A 17,772-nucleotide genomic window follows, 5' to 3' on the forward strand; every position below is an offset into this window, starting at 1 on the left:
CTTAAAATAAACAACTAATTCAACTAAAGACAAATTAAATGATTTATTTCAGGAAAATAAATGCAAGCTAAAGAAAGCTAAAAATAAGCTCATTGGGTTAAGATTGAGCTGAATTGAGCTTGAATGAGTTGACTTGAGCTCGAGTGAGCTGGAAACAAGCTAAACAGAGCTCAATGAGAAGGAATTGAACTAATTCAGCTTGCATGGATTTGCAAACAATGCTTAGGGAGCTGGTCCAAAAGTGTGCCCAAGGCGTGGCCGTATCATCAAAATAGGAACCTACGGTATGAAGAACGCCACACCAATGGTGATAAGTTCGAAACAAAGTCAGATTGACGCCACTTGTTGAAGATAAGTCAATTTGAGCTTTGGAGAATAAAAAGAGTGAATTGCCTCACTAAAATGATATTTCATTCAGAAATTTGTCAAAAGTCCTTTTACAAGAAATTGAGCAACTATTTATAGTCTAATGTCTAGTAGCCGAATGGACATATTCTAGACTTAATTTCTAAGCAAAAATTGAACAAAAATTCAGCTTAAATTCATGTATATGCTTGCATCAAGGTTCGGCTGAATAGAGACCAAGGAAGAGTTTTCAATGAACTTGGAAAAATGGCAGCAGCTACATTCGGCCAATGGAGTTTAATGAGGTCATTCATGAAGCAACTTGATACGGGGTTGCGCGCGGACCAAGATCGAGTTGCCAAGTCACAGGAAACTCCTACAAAAACCCTAAACAATCAGATCCGAAACGAAACAGAAAAATTAAAAGATTAGAACTTTGAATTTCCAGATCTGAAATAAAATCCCCAAATCAGCAAAGAATCAAATTGAGAATAGAAATAAGTGTTAGGGCTCTTGAAACCCTCAAGAAGATTGTGATTCTGCCCAATTGAACACCAAGATAGTTTTCCCTAAATTTCGACAATCTAATTTCACCCAAAAAGAGTATGGAAAAACCCTAGAAATTGGGGATTTTTGGGCTGATTCCTTAAGATAGAAAAAGGCTGAAAACACAATAAGAACAGAAAATAGATTAGATAATGATTCAGCACAAGTAGAAATAAAGAAAGAATTGACAGTAAGAAATTAAAAGATAAGTCCTAAGAAGCCTTGAAATCTCGAAAGATCTCACAACTCCCTTCAAACGGCTCTAATCTCCCCTCCAAAGAATATCAATGGCAAGAAGAGGGTTGAAGATGGCTCCCACAATCACAAGATTGTTAAAACAACTTCTAAAGAAAACTCAAGAGAGAAATCTTGGAGAAAACTCAAAGAAAATTCTGCTCTCAACAAATCTGAAATTTTAATAATAATGATAAGTGTTTAACAAGGTGGACAGCCATGCCTTTAAATAGGCCTTATAACTAGTCCTAATCTAATTAGAAAACTAAAATAAAAAAAACTCCTAATTATTTTAATATGGAAATTTGGTCAAAGGTCATTTTATCTGGGACTCTTGGACTGAATATTGACATAAAAATTTAAACTAAGTAAATAAATAAATAAAAATAAAACTTTACAACTTGGGCTACTTTGACAATTTGGCCTGATTTTCAACTAAGTATGGATGGATTTCTTGATTGGGCTGGGAATTTGCTTATTGGGCCTCGCCTTCAAGAATTTGGGCTTTTGTGACTCGTATCATTCCCCCCTTCCTCAAAAAGATTCGTCCTCGAATCTGAAAAATCAAATGAACTCGACTTTCCTCTATCGAACGGGACTAATGGCAATTGAGTCCACTGAGAAGAATAGCCATGAGATAGTAAATAGCAACGGAAATAAGCTTGTAGTCCAATCATAAGCATAATAGAACAGGTATAATGCATGTGAATGGACAGATTCAGATTACCATGCAAACAATCTAATTTACTCACCACTGCCTCGTCAAATATTTGAAACAAAGATGGACATGTTTTAAGGCATTCAGTCGTCTTACATTGTTCCCACAAACCATGAATAAATTGCGAGTAATAAATCAAATGGTAAACATAATCATCACAAGTAGGTATTTGAAAAGATTCACATGGTTCACAGAGTTACATAATCATACCATGCATTAATCGACGGTCTATAGATTCACTCACACATGCATTATCAAAAACAAGAATCTTTTTATCAACCATCAAAACGGATAGATCATCAATAAATAAAATAGGACAGTCAAGCACGTTTCGATCTAAGTGTTCATCAACACGATCTTTATCACTATCCGAGGAGTACAAAAGTGTTTCAAAGGTTTCAAGCATCTTACCTCGATAAGCAGAAGAATAAGGGTCGATTTTACCTTTTTCATTTAAAACAAACCTTCGCTCATCGGGGGCATAGTGTAGTCGAATCTTCGTTGTTGAGTTAACGTTTGTCAAATGGAACTCAAACTTCATGTACAACCACATAAACTGTTTAAGGCACGAATATAAATTGAAAACAAATTTGGAAAATTTCGTTACCTTATTCTCCAAAACAGATTTGGACAAATTCAAGGATTTTACACAAGGTAAATCAAGAGAATAACAAATCATGCTTCTTTTCGTAATGACTTTATCAACCACAATCGAAGAGTAACAATTAATCGGATCAAAATGAGGGGATCTTTTAAGAACTAAGTCACCAAAAGTTTTATCAATAATTTTCAAATCTGCACTGGACTCGGTTTCTAAAATTTCCTTACCTCGCTTACCTTCGGGATCATGTAGTGTGATTTCATCTTTGCTTAAGTTGATCGTATGAAAGCGTCTTTCATTTGAGAGGTATTGAAGTTGAAAGTTATCTTTCGATCTTTCGGGAACCTAAAAAGTAGCAACACAAGAAAAATTCATATCTTGGTTAGTGGAAACATTCCTCACTATCCTTTCCACGTCTTTTTCTTTTGTTTCTTTTTCTAATTCATTTTCTCTTCTTTCTTCAATTTCTTTTTCACTCTCAATCTCTTTTTCCTCTTTTTCATTCTCTTTTTCTTTTTCCTCACTTGTTTTAACAGAATTTTTCAGTTTGATTTGGTCCTCATGGACTTGTTCCAGAGTGAGCGGCACTAAGGTGAGTTTCTTTCCTTGATGCTTGAAAGAATACCTATTGGTACGACCATCGTGAGTGACTTTTCGATCCAGTTGCCACGGTTCTCCTAGCAACAAATGGCAGGCTTGAATAGGCATTACGTCGCACACAACTTCGTCTTGATACTTACCGATAGAAAAGGCGATGCGCACTTGTTGAGTGACCCTAAATTGGCCTTTGTTGCTAAGCCCTTGTAGTTGATAAGGTTGTGGATGCTTGGTAGTGGTTAAGCAAAGCTTTTCCACCATCGTCGTGCTGGCTATGTTCGAGCAACTTTCACCATCAATAATAACTCTACAAAGCTTACCTTGTACGTGGCAGCGAGTATGAAAGAGATGTTCTCGTTGCTGCTCGCTCTTTGGTTTTGCCAAAGATGATTGTCCATGATCATGACAATCATCATCCATTCTAGGGACACGTTGAGGGTTGCATCTATGGGGCTGGTTATCCCTATCTTCCTTAATTGGATCTCGATATTGATGTTTTTGATTCACTCATACCTCATTCAAAGTAGTATTCAATGCTTGAAGTGTAGCATTTATTTGTGTGATTGCAGCAGTATGTCTGTCTAACTGTTGTTGGACTTTCATAAATGCATCATTATTATCACCTTTAGACATCTTCAAAACCTGTAAAAAATAAACACTCAACACTCAAAAATAAAAGTTAGCAAACCTCACCATTAATCACTCAAAAAGAAAAATCAAATTCTCAATGAAGTCGAATTCAATCTTGTGAGTTCTTTATCAGAGTTTATATCAACCAATTAGAGAGTGTGAACCAAACTACCAAAGAATCCTAATTTGCACTAGGATGCCAAAAATTGACGAGACACCAAGTGATTCGTGTTGCACCGAGGAAGGATTGTGCACACGTTTAAATCCTACTAACACAAGAAACAAGAAGGTGTTAGATATTTTAAAAGGATAATAAAAAGCAAACAAATGAAAACCTACAGCTAAGAATCAATAAAAATTGCTGAAAACAGAAAACCCGAAAAACTGTGGAGTAACTTGACAACTTCGTTCGAGGTGTTCCTGATCTCAAAAAATCACAAAATTAAATCTCGAATGTCCTTAAATATTTAATTTTTGATCTAGAAAGTTTGGGCACCAAACTCAACCTGCTGAATTTTTTTTAAAATTTTTATTGGATTTCGTCTTTTTTTCGATTTTTTGACTTTTTTGACTGATTTTTTTGCAAGAATAAATTTTTTATATTCAATCACAGTGCCACAAATATGTATGTAAAATTTCAGATCAATTTGACAATGTTTACCCACTCAAATAAAATTTTTTTGAAAGATTTTTCTGGGTAAAACTGCTGTTTTTGCTTTAAAATATTGAGATCAGTTTAGAAATCAACCAAGAACACCCAAAACGCCCAAAATCTGATACCAAATGATACGGGGTTACGCGCGGACCAAGATCGAGTTGCAAAGTCACGGGAAACTCCTACGAAAACCCTAAACAATCAGATCCGAAACGAAACAGAAAAATTAAAAGATTAGAACTTTGAATTTCCAGATCTGAAATAAAATCGCCAATTCAGCAAAGAATCAAATTGAGAATAGAAATAAGTGTTAGGGTTCTTGAAACCCTCAAGGAGATTGTGATTCTGCACAATTGAACACCAAGATAGTTTTCCCCAAATTTCGACAATCTAATTTCACCCAAAAAGAGTATGGAAAAACCCTAGAAATTGGGGATTTTTGGGCTGATTCCTTAAGATAGAAAAAGGCTGAAAACACAATAAGAACAGAAAATAGATTAGATAATGATTCAGCACAAGTAGAAATAAAGAAAGAATTGACAGTAAGAAATTAAAAGATAAGTCCTAAGAAGCCTTGAAATCTCGAAAGATCTCACAACTCCCTTCAAACGGCTCTAATCTCCCCTCCAAAGAATATCAATGGCAAGAAGAAGGTTGAAGATGGCTCCCACAATCACAAGATTGTTAAAACAACTTCTAAAGAAAACTCAAGAGAAAAATCTTGGAGAAAACTCAAAGAAAATTCTACTCTCAACAAATCTGAAATTTTAATAATAATGATAAGTGTTTAACAAGGTGGACAGCCATGCCTTTAAATAGGCCTTATAACTAGTCCTAATCTAATTAGAAAACTAAAATAAAAAAACTCCTAATTATTTTAATATGGAAATTCGGTCAAATGTCATTTTATCTGGGACTCTTGGACTGAATATTGATATAAAAATTTAAACTAAGTAAATAAATAAATAAATAAATAAAAATAAAAATAAAACTTCACAACTTGGGCCACTTTGACAATTTGGCCTGATTTTCAACTAAGTATGGATGGATTTCTTGATTGGGCTGGGAATTTGCTTATTGGTCCTCGCTTTCAAGAATTTGGGCTTTTGTGACTCGTATCATTCCCCCCTTCCTCAAAAAGATTCGTCCTCGAATCTGAAAAATCAAATGAACTCGACTTTCCTCTATCGAACGGGACTAATGGCAATTGAGTCCACTGAAAAGAATAGCCATGAGATAGTAAATAGCAACGGAAACAAGCTTGTAGTCAATTCATAAGCATAACAGAACAGGTATAACGCATGTGAATGGACAGATTCAGATTACCATGCAAACAATCTAATTTACTCACCACTGCTGATACGACCATGCCCCGGGCACACTTTTGGATCAGCTCCCTAAGCATTGTTTGCAAATCCATGCGAGCTGAATTAGTTCAATTTCATTTCGTTAAGCTCCGTTTAGCTCGTTTCCAGCTCACTCGAGCTCAAGTCAACTCACTCAAGCTCAATTCAGCTTAATCTTAACCCAATGAGCTTATTTTTAGCTTTCTTTAGCTTGCATTTATTTTGCTGAAATAAACCATTTAATTTGTCATTAGTTAAATTAGTTTTTATCTTAAGTTAGTTAATTTGTTAAAATCTGGACAAATAATTAATTAAGTGTTTTAATTATATTTAAATTAAATACTTAATTAATTATGATGTTTTAAATATGTCTAAAATTGTTAATATGTATGGCCAAATTTAATGTGCAAATTATTGAGTTCATATGCTGCTAATTTAATGTGTTTGAAATGCATTTAACTTGCTGATTTAATTTGCTGCAGGTTCATGAACGGATTGGTGCAATGTATGGGACTGTGCATGCACAATTGAGGTTCAATGGATGGCATTTAAAGGAGCACATGCATTTGGGACGTTCATGCAAGAGGGAGTTGCTGAAAGTTCATGTATTTGAAGATTCATGGATCATATTTATGGGGGAAAATACATGGGACGTTTCATGCATGATTCATGCATTTTCAAGATGACCATTCAAGTATTTTAGGCACATTAATGCCTCATTCAGCCAAGGGAGATGTAGGATCATTAAAGAGCTGCACATTCATGGAATTATGGAGATTCTTCAAGGCTAAGGATGCATGAATGCATCAAGTGAAGCATCATGATGGTTCGGCCAATTCATGTACCATCTTCAAGCATGAACTGGATTTTAATGCTATTTGTGTGAACATGTTAAATACCTGTGTGAATAGAATTTAAGTTAGTGTGAACAACATAGATGCCGAATATCAATAGGCATTTTAGGCTTATAAATAGCTTACTTGTTTATTGTAAAAGGTTACAGAATTTGATCAATTAAACTTAATAGAACTTTTGTTCTTGTGAGGTTACCTCCTCTCTTCTTTCGTTCGAGTCTCGAAGCGACTTAACTAGCTTACTAGTGGTGTCAATCCGAACTCCATTGAACTTATCACCGAATTGGTGTGGCGTTCAACCATCTTCCTATACCTTTGGTTCTTACCTCCATATAAGTAACGGGTCAAGGTCCGCTTCTATCCTTCATCAAAATTCACCTTAAGCAATATAAGACTCGGGGCAATACTTTTTAGTATTGAATCATTCTTAAAGTTTGAGTTCTTTATCCATTTCCATTTATCTATCATCTTTGTAACTTAATTCTTTGTTAAACCGAACCTATCTTTCATCAAACCAAAACCCATCCTTTGAACCCATTTTGCCTACCTTCCGCTTATAAAAATCATCTAACTCCATCTATCTACAAAATTGAACAAACTTCTCGTCGACGATCGGGCAATCAAGTGAATCGACTCAATCAACCGAGCCGGATCACATCATCTGGTATCAGAGCTACTAAAACGAGGAGTACCGATGTTCGTACCAGGTCGCAAGTAGGTTCGAAACGTGAAAAAAAAATCAAAAAAATTTGAGTTGTAATTTAATTTTTTCCCCCTTGTATTTAGCTTACTATTGTATTGGAGTAACAAAAAAAAATCAAAAAAAAAAATTTTGAAAAAAAAATTTGATTGAAAAAAAATTCAAAAAAAAAGTGAAAAAAAATCGAGCAAAAAAAGAAAAGAAAAAAAAAGGTGAGCAAAAAAAAATCAAGTTTAAAAAAAAGTGAAAAGTCTTGCGAGTTTTTATTTTCTTCTCTTATTTACTCCGATCATCAAGTTTCCCTTCCTGCCATTATTTACCATCCCAACGCCACATTTTAAACCAATTTTCTTCTTTATTCAGCCTACCCTACACCCGACATTATTCCTTGTAACCCATTTTGAAACCGACCCTCAAGCAGCAAATTAAGTCTATCGAGACGAATTACGAATTTGTGAGACGAGGTCGAGTGGTAAAAGGCAAGAGAGCGTGAGTTCATTCGAAAAAAAAGCCTAAAAGAGAGTTCAAACACGAGTGAGTGAATTTTTCTTTTTGAGCGAACTTGAGAGATTTGTGGTGAGAATTATTTTTTCTTTCTAATTTAACTTTTGTTTTCTAATATTTTGTTGAAGCATGTCTGAAGAATTTTCTGAATTTGAATTCCAAATGTGGAGACAAAAAATGCAAAAGATAATGCGATCTGAATTTCGACAATTCGACAAAGATAAAGAAGATTTGACATCTACTATCGTTGACATCAAGATTAGTGCAATCCTTCAAAGATTGGAAAATGAACCACAATGTGAAGATATGTTTCACACGCGTTGCCATGTCCACGATAAAGTTTGTTGCCTCATTATTGATGGTGGAAGTAGGTCAAACATGGCTAGTATTCGAACGGTAAAAAAACTTGGCTTGGCCACTACCAAGCATCCACAACCCTATCAACTGCAAGGACTTGGTGTTGAAGGCAAATTTGAAGTTACTCAACAAGTGCGTGTTGCATTTTCCATCGGAAGATACCAAGACGAAGTCCTTTGTGATGTTGTGCCTATTCAAGTCTGCCATTTGTTGCTAGGAGAACCATGGCAATCGGATCGCAAGGTCATTCATGATGAACGTACCAATAGGTATTCCTTCAAGCATCAAGGAAGGAAAATCACTTTAGCACCACTCACACCGGAACAAGTGCAAGAAGACCAATTCAAAATGAAGCAATCCATTGAGTGAGAAAAGGAGAAAGAGATTGAAAAAGAAATTGAAATTGAAAGAAAACAAAAAGAAAACGAAAAAGAAAAAGAAATTGCAAAAGAAAAAGAAATCGAAAAAGTGAGAGAAAAAGAAAATGAAGAAAAGAAAATTGAAAAAGAAAAAGCGAAAAAAGAAATTGAAAGAGAGCTTGAAAAGAAATCAAGTGAAAAAGAAAGAGAGTCTATAAAAGAAACGAGTGAAGTGAGTAATCACGAAAAAGAGAGGAATTCTTTTGCTAACCCCCTTTCAAAATTACCTTGTGATTTTTCTTTGTTTCAGGTTTGCAAGATTCCATCCACGGATTGGTTCCAACTTCATTACCTTTCTACCGAGAGACGTTTTCAATTGATTGAAAGAGGTAAGTTGGAAGATAAAAATGATTGTCACATTTCCAATGGTAAGCAAGGTAAGGGTTCCTTGTTGAGCGAGTTTCAACTCATTTACTCACATGTTTATGACAAGATTGCTGAAAATTGTTTTTGCGAAATTGTTTTCCCCATTGAATTGGTTAATTTTCGTTCATCTATTATTTATGACTTTGTTTCAACTAGTGCTTTGAAAAGTTTTTTCTATGATAAGTTTGTTGTTGGCAATTTTATTGAAGGCGTTCGATTAGATCAGCATGAACAAAGTGTGATAGTGTGCGATAAAGATTATTCACATACAAAGTTCAATTTGTTTGATTATCATATTCTGAATGATGGTGATTACACCTTCCATAGTGGTAAGAAGTGTTTTCCTATTGATGAGTATGGTATTAGCAAGAATTTTACTGAAGTACGAATAAATCCGCACAAACAAATTTTGAACTCTTGTGATAAAAAGTTGGCATGTGAAACGCCTAGTCTACTTGTGTGTGGTGATAATTTGAATTTTCTATTTTTTTGCATAAATTCCCCATGTTTGAACAAGTCTATTCGAATGAGATTTACGATGTATGAATGTTTGAACATATGCATGCTCAAATTCTTTTTGTTCCACTTGTGTGAATTGTTGGTAATTAAGAAATTCACACTGCATTTTGGAACGAGTGAACAATATCGTGTGTTCAACCCTGGAGTTCGCTATTCTGGTTCATCTTTGAGAGAAGGCAAGCATTGTAAAATTTGTTTGAATGACCGAGTAAACAATCGTTGCTTGTATGATGCTTTGTCACTAAGTTTGAAAACGAGACGTGTGAATCTTGTTGGTTTGTTAAGTCAAAATCAAAATTTTGTTTTCGGAGGATGTTCTCAACTGTGGACTAAAAGATCCGAACATGTTTTGAATGATAATGATTTTGAGTTGCTTAGTGCTCTTTCTATGAAGTCGGTCATGAAATTGCCAAATCAAATTGAAATGGCAAGAGAAAATTTTGTCTTTGACCCCGGTGAACACCATTCTATATCATTGCCTAAGGTAATCGAACCATGGAAAGTTGACTTCCAAAACCATAGCTGATTATCCCTATCTTCCTTAATTGGATCTCGATATTGATGTTTTTGATTCACTCATACCTCATTCAAAGTAGTATTCAATGCTTGAAGTGTAGCATTTATTTGTGTGATTGCAGCAGTATGCCTGTCTAACTGTTGTTGGACTTTCATAAGTGCATCATTATTATCACCTTTAGACATCTTCAAAACCTGTAAAAAATAAACACTCAACACTCAAATATAAAAGTTAGCAAACCTCACCATTAATCACTCAAAAAGAAAAATCAAATTCTCAATGAGGTCGAATTCAATCTTGTGAGTTCTTTATCAGAGTTTATATCAACCAATTAGAGAGTGTGAACCAAACTACCAAAGAATCCTAATTTGCACTAGGATGCCAAAAATTGATGAGACACCAAGTGATTCGTGTTGCACCGAGGAAGGATTGTGCACACGTTTAAATCCTACTAACACAAGAAACAAGAAGTTGTTAGATATTTTAAAAGGATAATAAAAAGCAAACAAATGAAAACCTACAGCTAAGAATCAATAAAAATTGCTGAAAACAGAAAACCCGAAAAACTGTGGAGTAACTTGACAACTTCGTTCGAGGTGTTCCTGATCTCAAAAAATCACAAAATTAAATCTCGAATGTCCTTAAATATTTAATTTTTGATCTAGAAAGTTTGGGCACCAAACTCAACCTGCTGAATTTTTTTTAAAATTTTTATTGGATTTCGTCTTTTTTTCGATTTTTTGACTTTTTTGACTGATTTTTTTGCAAGAATAAATTTTTATATTCAATCACAGTGCCACAAATATGTATGTAAAATTTCAGATCAATTTGACAATATTTACCCACTCAAATAAAATTTTTTTGAAAGATTTTTCTGGGTAAAACTGCTGTTTTTGCTTTAAAATATTGAGATCAGTTTAGAAATCAACCAAGAACACCCAAAACGCCCAAAATCTGATACCAAATGATACGGGGTTACGCGCGGACCAAGATCGAGTTGCAAAGTCACGGGAAACTCCTACGAAAACCCTAAACAATCAGATCCGAAACGAAACAGAAAAATTAAAAGATTAGAACTTTGAATTTCCAGATCTGAAATAAAATCCCCAAATCAGCAAAGAATCAAATTGAGAATAGAAATAAGTGTTAGGGTTCTTGAAACCCTCAAGGAGATTGTGATTCTGCACAATTGAACACCAAGATAGTTTTCCCCAAATTTTGACAATCTAATTTCACCCAAAAAGAGTATGGAAAAACCCTAGAAATTGGGGATTTTTGGGCTGATTCCTTAAGATAGAAAAAGGCTGAAAACACAATAAGAACAGAAAATAGATTAGATAATGATTCAGCACAAGTAGAAATAAAGAAAGAATTGACAGTAAGAAATTAAAAGATAAGTCCTAAGAAGCCTTGAAATCTCGAAAGATCTCACTACTCCCTTCAAACGGCTCTAATCTCCCCTCCAAAGAATATCAATGGCAAGAAGAAGGTTGAAGATGGCTCCCACAATCACAAGATTGTTAAAACAACTTCTAAAGAAAACTCAAGAGAGAAATCTTGGAGAAAACTCAAAGAAAATTCTGCTCTCAACAAATCTGAAATTTTAATAATAATGATAAGTGTTTAACAAGGTGGACAGCCATGCCTTTAAATAGGCCTTATAACTAGTCCTAATCTAATTAGAAAACTAAAATAAAAAAAACTCCTAATTATTTTAATATGGAAATTTGGTCAAAGGTCATTTTATCTGGGACTCTTGGACTGAATATTGACATAAAAATTTAAACTAAGTAAATAAATAAATAAAAATAAAAATAAAACTTTACAACTTGGGCCACTTTGACAATTTGGCCTGATTTTCAACTAAGTATGGATGGATTTCTTGATTGGGCTGGGAATTTGCTTATTGGGCCTCGCCTTCAAGAATTTGGGCTTTTGTGACTCGTATCACAACTATTGATGAAAAATTACCAGCATTAATTAGCAACTTGAACAGCCATTTAGAAGTGTGAATGGATGGTTTTGAAGAGCCTTGAAGTGTGAACATGGCTGAACCGAATAGACATAGTGTGAACAGCTTTTATACGCCCTTGGGAAGAGAATCGGCCAAGCTTGAAAGGATGAAAAGCTTGATCACTCTTGGCCGAATAGTTGCCTTGAAGAACACCAAAATTAATCAGCTTTTAATGCATTAGTTCAGCTGCACATGCATCTTCAAATTCATTGAATCTCCATGCATGAATCTACCCAATTCATCTCCAAATTCGGCTACACCTAAAAATAAACATGAACTTAATTAATTTCAAGCAAATTCATCTGAACTAAATTAAAATATAATGTGAACATCCTAAATAACATTGAGACAACTTAAATATTAACAAATCATAACACATAAATTCGGCTAGACAAATTTAAAACATGTAATAATTTAGACAAACTAAATGACATCAAGACATCTTTAATTTAACTAAATCAAGACATATTAAACAGTTAAATTAATTAAGACATATTTAAAAGCTGTAATGAAACTTATTTAAATGTTTATTTAAATGGTCTAAATTCCAGCATCAAATTAATTAGCTAGAACGAAATTCAGCTTCAAAGAAGTTGAATATGTTCAGCTCGTTTTTAAACTCCTTGCTATCATTTTCCTCAACCCGTTCCACCATTGCTAAAATAGCATCTTTGAATCGTTTAGCTCTAGCTCGCGTTATTGGACCAATGGGCAGCTTAATGGCTTCTTGTTCGTTCTCCATTTGGTTCGTAGGCAAGTTCACATCAGGAGTTGTGAGATCTTTTGGGATTTCAAGGCTTCTTAGGACTTATCTTTTAATTTCTTGCTGTCAATTCTTTCTTTATTTCTGCTTGTGCTGAATCTTTATCTAATTTATTTTCTGTTCTTATTGTGTTTTTAGCCTTTTTCTATCTTAAGGAATCACCCCAAAAATCCCCAATTTCTAAGGTTCTTCCATACTCTTTTTGGGTGAAATTAGATTGCCGAAATTTGGGGAAAACTATCTTGGTGTTCAATTGGGCAGAATCGCAATCTCCTTTAGGGTTTCAAGAACCCTTATTAACATTTATTTCTATTTTCAATTTGATTATTTGCTGATTTGGGGATTTTATTTTAGATCTGGAAATTCAAAGTTCTAATCTTTTAATTTTCTGTTTCATTTCTGATCTGATTGTTTAGAACTTTTGTAGGAGTTTCCCATGACTTGGCAACTTTATCTTGGTCCGCGCGCAACCCCTGTATCATTTGGTATCAGATTTTTGGCGTTCTGGGTGTTCTTGGTTGATTTCTAAACTGATCTCAATTTTTTAAAGCAAAAACAGCAGTTTTACCCAGAAAAATCTTTCAAAAAAAATTCATTTGAGTGGGTAAACGTTGTCCAATTGATCTGAAATTTTACATACATATTTGTGGCACTGTGATTGAATATAAAAAAATTATTCCCACAAAAAAATAAGTCAAAAAAGTCAAAAAAATTGAAAAAATACGAAATCCAATAAAAATTTTAAAAAATATTCAGCGCGTTGATTTTGGTACCCAAATTTTCTAGATCAAAAACTCAATATTTAAGGACATTCCAGATTTATTTTCATGATTTTTTGAGATTGGGAACGCCTCGAACAAAGTTGTCAAGTTACTCCGTAATTTTTCGGGTTTTCTATTTTCAGCAATTTTTATTGAGTCTTAGTTGTAGGTTTTCATTTGTTTGCCTTTATTCTTCCTTTACGCTATCTAACACCTTCTTGTTTCTCGTGTTAGTAGGATTTAAACTTGTGCCCAATTCTTCCTCGGTGCAACACGAATCAATTGGTGTCTCGTCAGTTTTTGGCATCCTAGTGCACATTAGGATTCTTTGGTAGATCGGTTCATCCACTCTCTAATTGGTTGATATAAACTCTCCTAAAGGGCTCACAAGACTAATTATACCTCATTGAGAATTTGAATTTTCTTTTTGAGTGATTAACGGTGAGGTTTGCTAACTTTTATTTTTGAGTGTTGAGTGTTTATTTTTGAAGGTTTTTGGAAAATGTCTAAAGGTGATATTGACCATAATGATGTCTATGACATGTTTCAAAAACTCCAACAACAATTAGATGAACACGCTGCCACACTTCGAACCTTGAGTACCACTTTCAATGAGGTGAGATTGAATCAAGATCCTCATTATCGGGATCCAATTACAGAAGATAGGGATAACCCACCTTCTGCTCATAGATGCGGTCCTCGACGTGTCCCTAGAACTGCTGCTGATTTTCATGATCGTGGACAACCATCTTTGGCAAAACCAAAGAGCGAGCAGCAACGAGATGATGTGAGCTTGCCTACGAACCAAATGGAGAACGAACAAGAAGCTATTAAGCTGCCCATTGGTCCAATAACGCGAGCTAGAGCTAAACGATTTAAAGTTGCTATTTTAGCATTGGTGGAACGGATTGAGGAAAATGAAAGCAAAGAGCTTAAAGACGAGCTGAATATTTTCAACTTCTTTGAAGTTGAAATTCGTTCTAGCTAATTAAATTGCTGCTGGATTTTAAACCATTTAAATAAGCATTTAATTAAGTCTTATTACAGCTTATTAATATGTTTTTATTTAATATAAGTGTTTAATATGTCTTAATTTAGTTACATTAAAGATGTCTTGATTTCGTTTAGTTTGTCTAAATTATTACATGTCTTAAATCTGTTCAACCGAATTTGTGTCATGCTTTATTAATATTTAAGTTGTTTCAATGTTAAATTAGGATGTTCACATTATGTATTTACTTAGTTCAGCTTAATTTGATTGAAATTAATTAAGTTCATGTGTGTTTTTAGGTACAGCCAAATTTGAAGATTCATTGGGCAGATTCATGCATGAAGATTCAATGGATGTGAAGATGCATGCATGTTGGGTTCAATGCACCAAATGATACATGGATGGACTATATTAAAGATGGTGTGCTGATTGTTGAAGTTCTCTAAGTGACCATTCGGCCAAAAGAGATGATTTTCCATTCTCCAAAGCTGCCATTTATTTCCTTCACATTGCTGGGTACATTGTGGCTATTCGGTTCATGATGTTCACACCTTATGGTCATTCAAACCGTCCATTCACACTTCCAAATGACTGTTCAAGTTGCTAATTAATGATGGTAATTTTTCAGCAAGAGTTGCTTCATTATTGACCTTATTAAACTCCATTGGCCGAATGTAGCTGCTGCCAATTTTCCAAGTTCGTTGAAGCTCTTCCTTGGTCTATATTCAGCCGAACCTTGATTCAAGACCATTCATGGATCTTAGCTCAAAATTAGTTCAATGTTTACTTAGTTTTTAAGTATTGAACTTGACTATTCGGCTACTAGTCACTTAAGCTATAAATAGTTCTTGAATTTCTTGTAAAAGGACTTTTTGCCAAATTTCTGAATGAAATATAATTTTAGTGAGAAATTCACTCTCTTTATTCTCCAAAGCTCAAATTGACTTATCTTCAACGAGTGGCGTCAATCTGACTTTGTTCGAACTTATCACCCATTGGTGTGGCGTTCTTCATACCGTAGGTTCCTATTTTGCTAAATAGAGGGTCTCGGTTTTTATCCTATTTCCATTTCTTTCTTTGAAACCTTAAGCCCGGGTCCTTATTTGATAATAAGGGTTCGATCTTGTTTCATCGAATTACCCAGCAAACAACAACCCATCAAACTCCTTTGTTCCTAAAGCCATCCAACTTCAAACACCAAGACTTGAATTTGATTCAATTCCGACACTACCTAATTTCGATCGGGAAAGATTACGACTCGTCTTTACATCCGAAACGAGCTCGTATCAGTTGGTATCAGAGCTAGCTAAATTAGGTACGTAAATCGTAGCTTCGAAAAAAAAATCTGAAAAAAAAAGTTAAAAAAAGTTTCGAAAAAAAAAATTGCAAAAAAAAATTGCATACGGTCTAGGTGCGTACGAAAAGAACGTGAAATATCCGTAAAAAAAAAAGTCTGGAAACACTTCAACAAAAATTTTTCCGAAATCATATTATACACCCTTTTATACCCCTTTGAGTGAAATTTCACACTATTAAAAAAAAATTTCAATTCGTGAATTCATTTTATACGCCACATCTTTAAACCTTTCTTTCTTTCGAGTCTACCCTAAACCATACGATTTTCCTTTGTTTAGCCTTTGAAGCCGACCCACAAGTGGGATAAGTCTAAGGTAGCTTTTTAGAATATCGAGAGTTGGATTTGAGAGGTAAAAGGCAAGAGAGTACATCAAGATAAAAGCCGAAAATAGAGTGAAACACGAGAGGAGTGAATTTTTTTCTTGTGAGCGAATTTGTGAGGTTTTTGTGGTGAGGAAATATTTTGTTCTTATTTTAAACATGTCTAGGAGTCCGGATCGTCGAGCAACAAGTGGAGGAGCTTCGAATGCTGCTGGTGGAGGAGTAAACCTTCAACCGAGGAGAAACGTTCCCGGAGGTGGAGTGCCCGATCTCCAAGTCCAAGCAATCGTACGAGAAATCTCTCGTCTGTTCCAACCTCAATTCGATTCTCTCAATGAACGAATGGAACAAATGGAGGAACAAAGCCAACGTGCGAACACCCCTCCTATTCCGAGAAGAGAGCGAGAACGTCCATGGCAACATGCAAATGATCTATATGAACAAAGTGACGATGAAAGTGATCGAGGTTCACGACAAAGTGCAAGGAGACGAGGTCATCGAGCACGAGAACAAAGAGATCGAGAGAGGCCCGATGATGATTTAAAGAATATTAAAATGGCGATTCCTGCTTTTCAAGGAAGATCGGATCCCGAGGCCTATCTTGAATGGGAGAAGAAGGTGGAATTAGTTTTCGAGTGCCACAATTACTCGGAAAGCAAAAAGGTGAAGTTAGCTGCTATAGAATTCTCCGACTATGCCATAATATGGTGGGATCAACTCACGTTGAGCCGAAGACGCAATGGAGAACGTCCCGTGTCTACATGGGCGGAAATGAAAGCAATAATGAGAAAGCGTTTTATTCCTGCTTACTATCACCGGGAGTTGTATCAAAAGCTCCAAAGCTTAACTCAAGGCCAACGAAGCGTGGAGGATTATTACAAAGAAATGGAAGTGGCCATGATCCACGCCGATGTGGAGGAAGATCGAGAAGCCACCATGGCTCGATTTCTCGCCGGCCTTAACCGAGATATCGCAAATATCGTCGAACTACACCACTATGTTGAGGTTATTGATATGGTCCATATGGCCATAAAGGTCGAAAAACAACTAAAAAGAAAAGGTACGTCACGAACTTTCTCTAACACTTCTTCTATGCCTAGGTGGGGGCAAGGGACCAACAAACGTGACATACCAAGCCGAAACAAAGAAGTAAGTGGTGCCACCAAGTTCAACAAACCGATTGCTGAAACAAGTAAAGGAAAGATGGAAGCCCAACCAAGTCGATCTCGAGACATAAAATGTTTCAAATGCCTTGGAAGGGGCCACATCGCGAGCCAATGTCCAAATCGGAATGTGATGTTTGTTCGAGACGATGGCGAGATTGAATCTGAAAGTGAACAAGAGAAGGAGGCCATTGAACAAACCGAAGAAGAAGAAGATGTTGAACAAGCCGAAAATGGAGAAATATTGGTGGTGAAGAGAAGCCTTACTTTGCAAGGTGCCGAAAACGATCAACAACGCGAAAACATTTTTCATACGCGATGTCAAGTGCAAGGTAAGATTTGTTGCGTTATAATTGATGGGGGAAGTTGTACAAATGTGGCAAGTTCAATGATGGTGGAGAAACTCGGATTGGCCACCATTAAACATCCCCATCCGTATAAACTCCAATGGCTTAACGATGGTGGAGAATTGAAGGTAACGAAGCAAGTGTTGAT

The sequence above is a fragment of the Gossypium hirsutum genome, chromosome D04 (assembly GCF_007990345.1).
Source record: "Gossypium hirsutum isolate 1008001.06 chromosome D04, Gossypium_hirsutum_v2.1, whole genome shotgun sequence".
Taxonomy (NCBI): domain Eukaryota; kingdom Viridiplantae; phylum Streptophyta; class Magnoliopsida; order Malvales; family Malvaceae; genus Gossypium; species Gossypium hirsutum.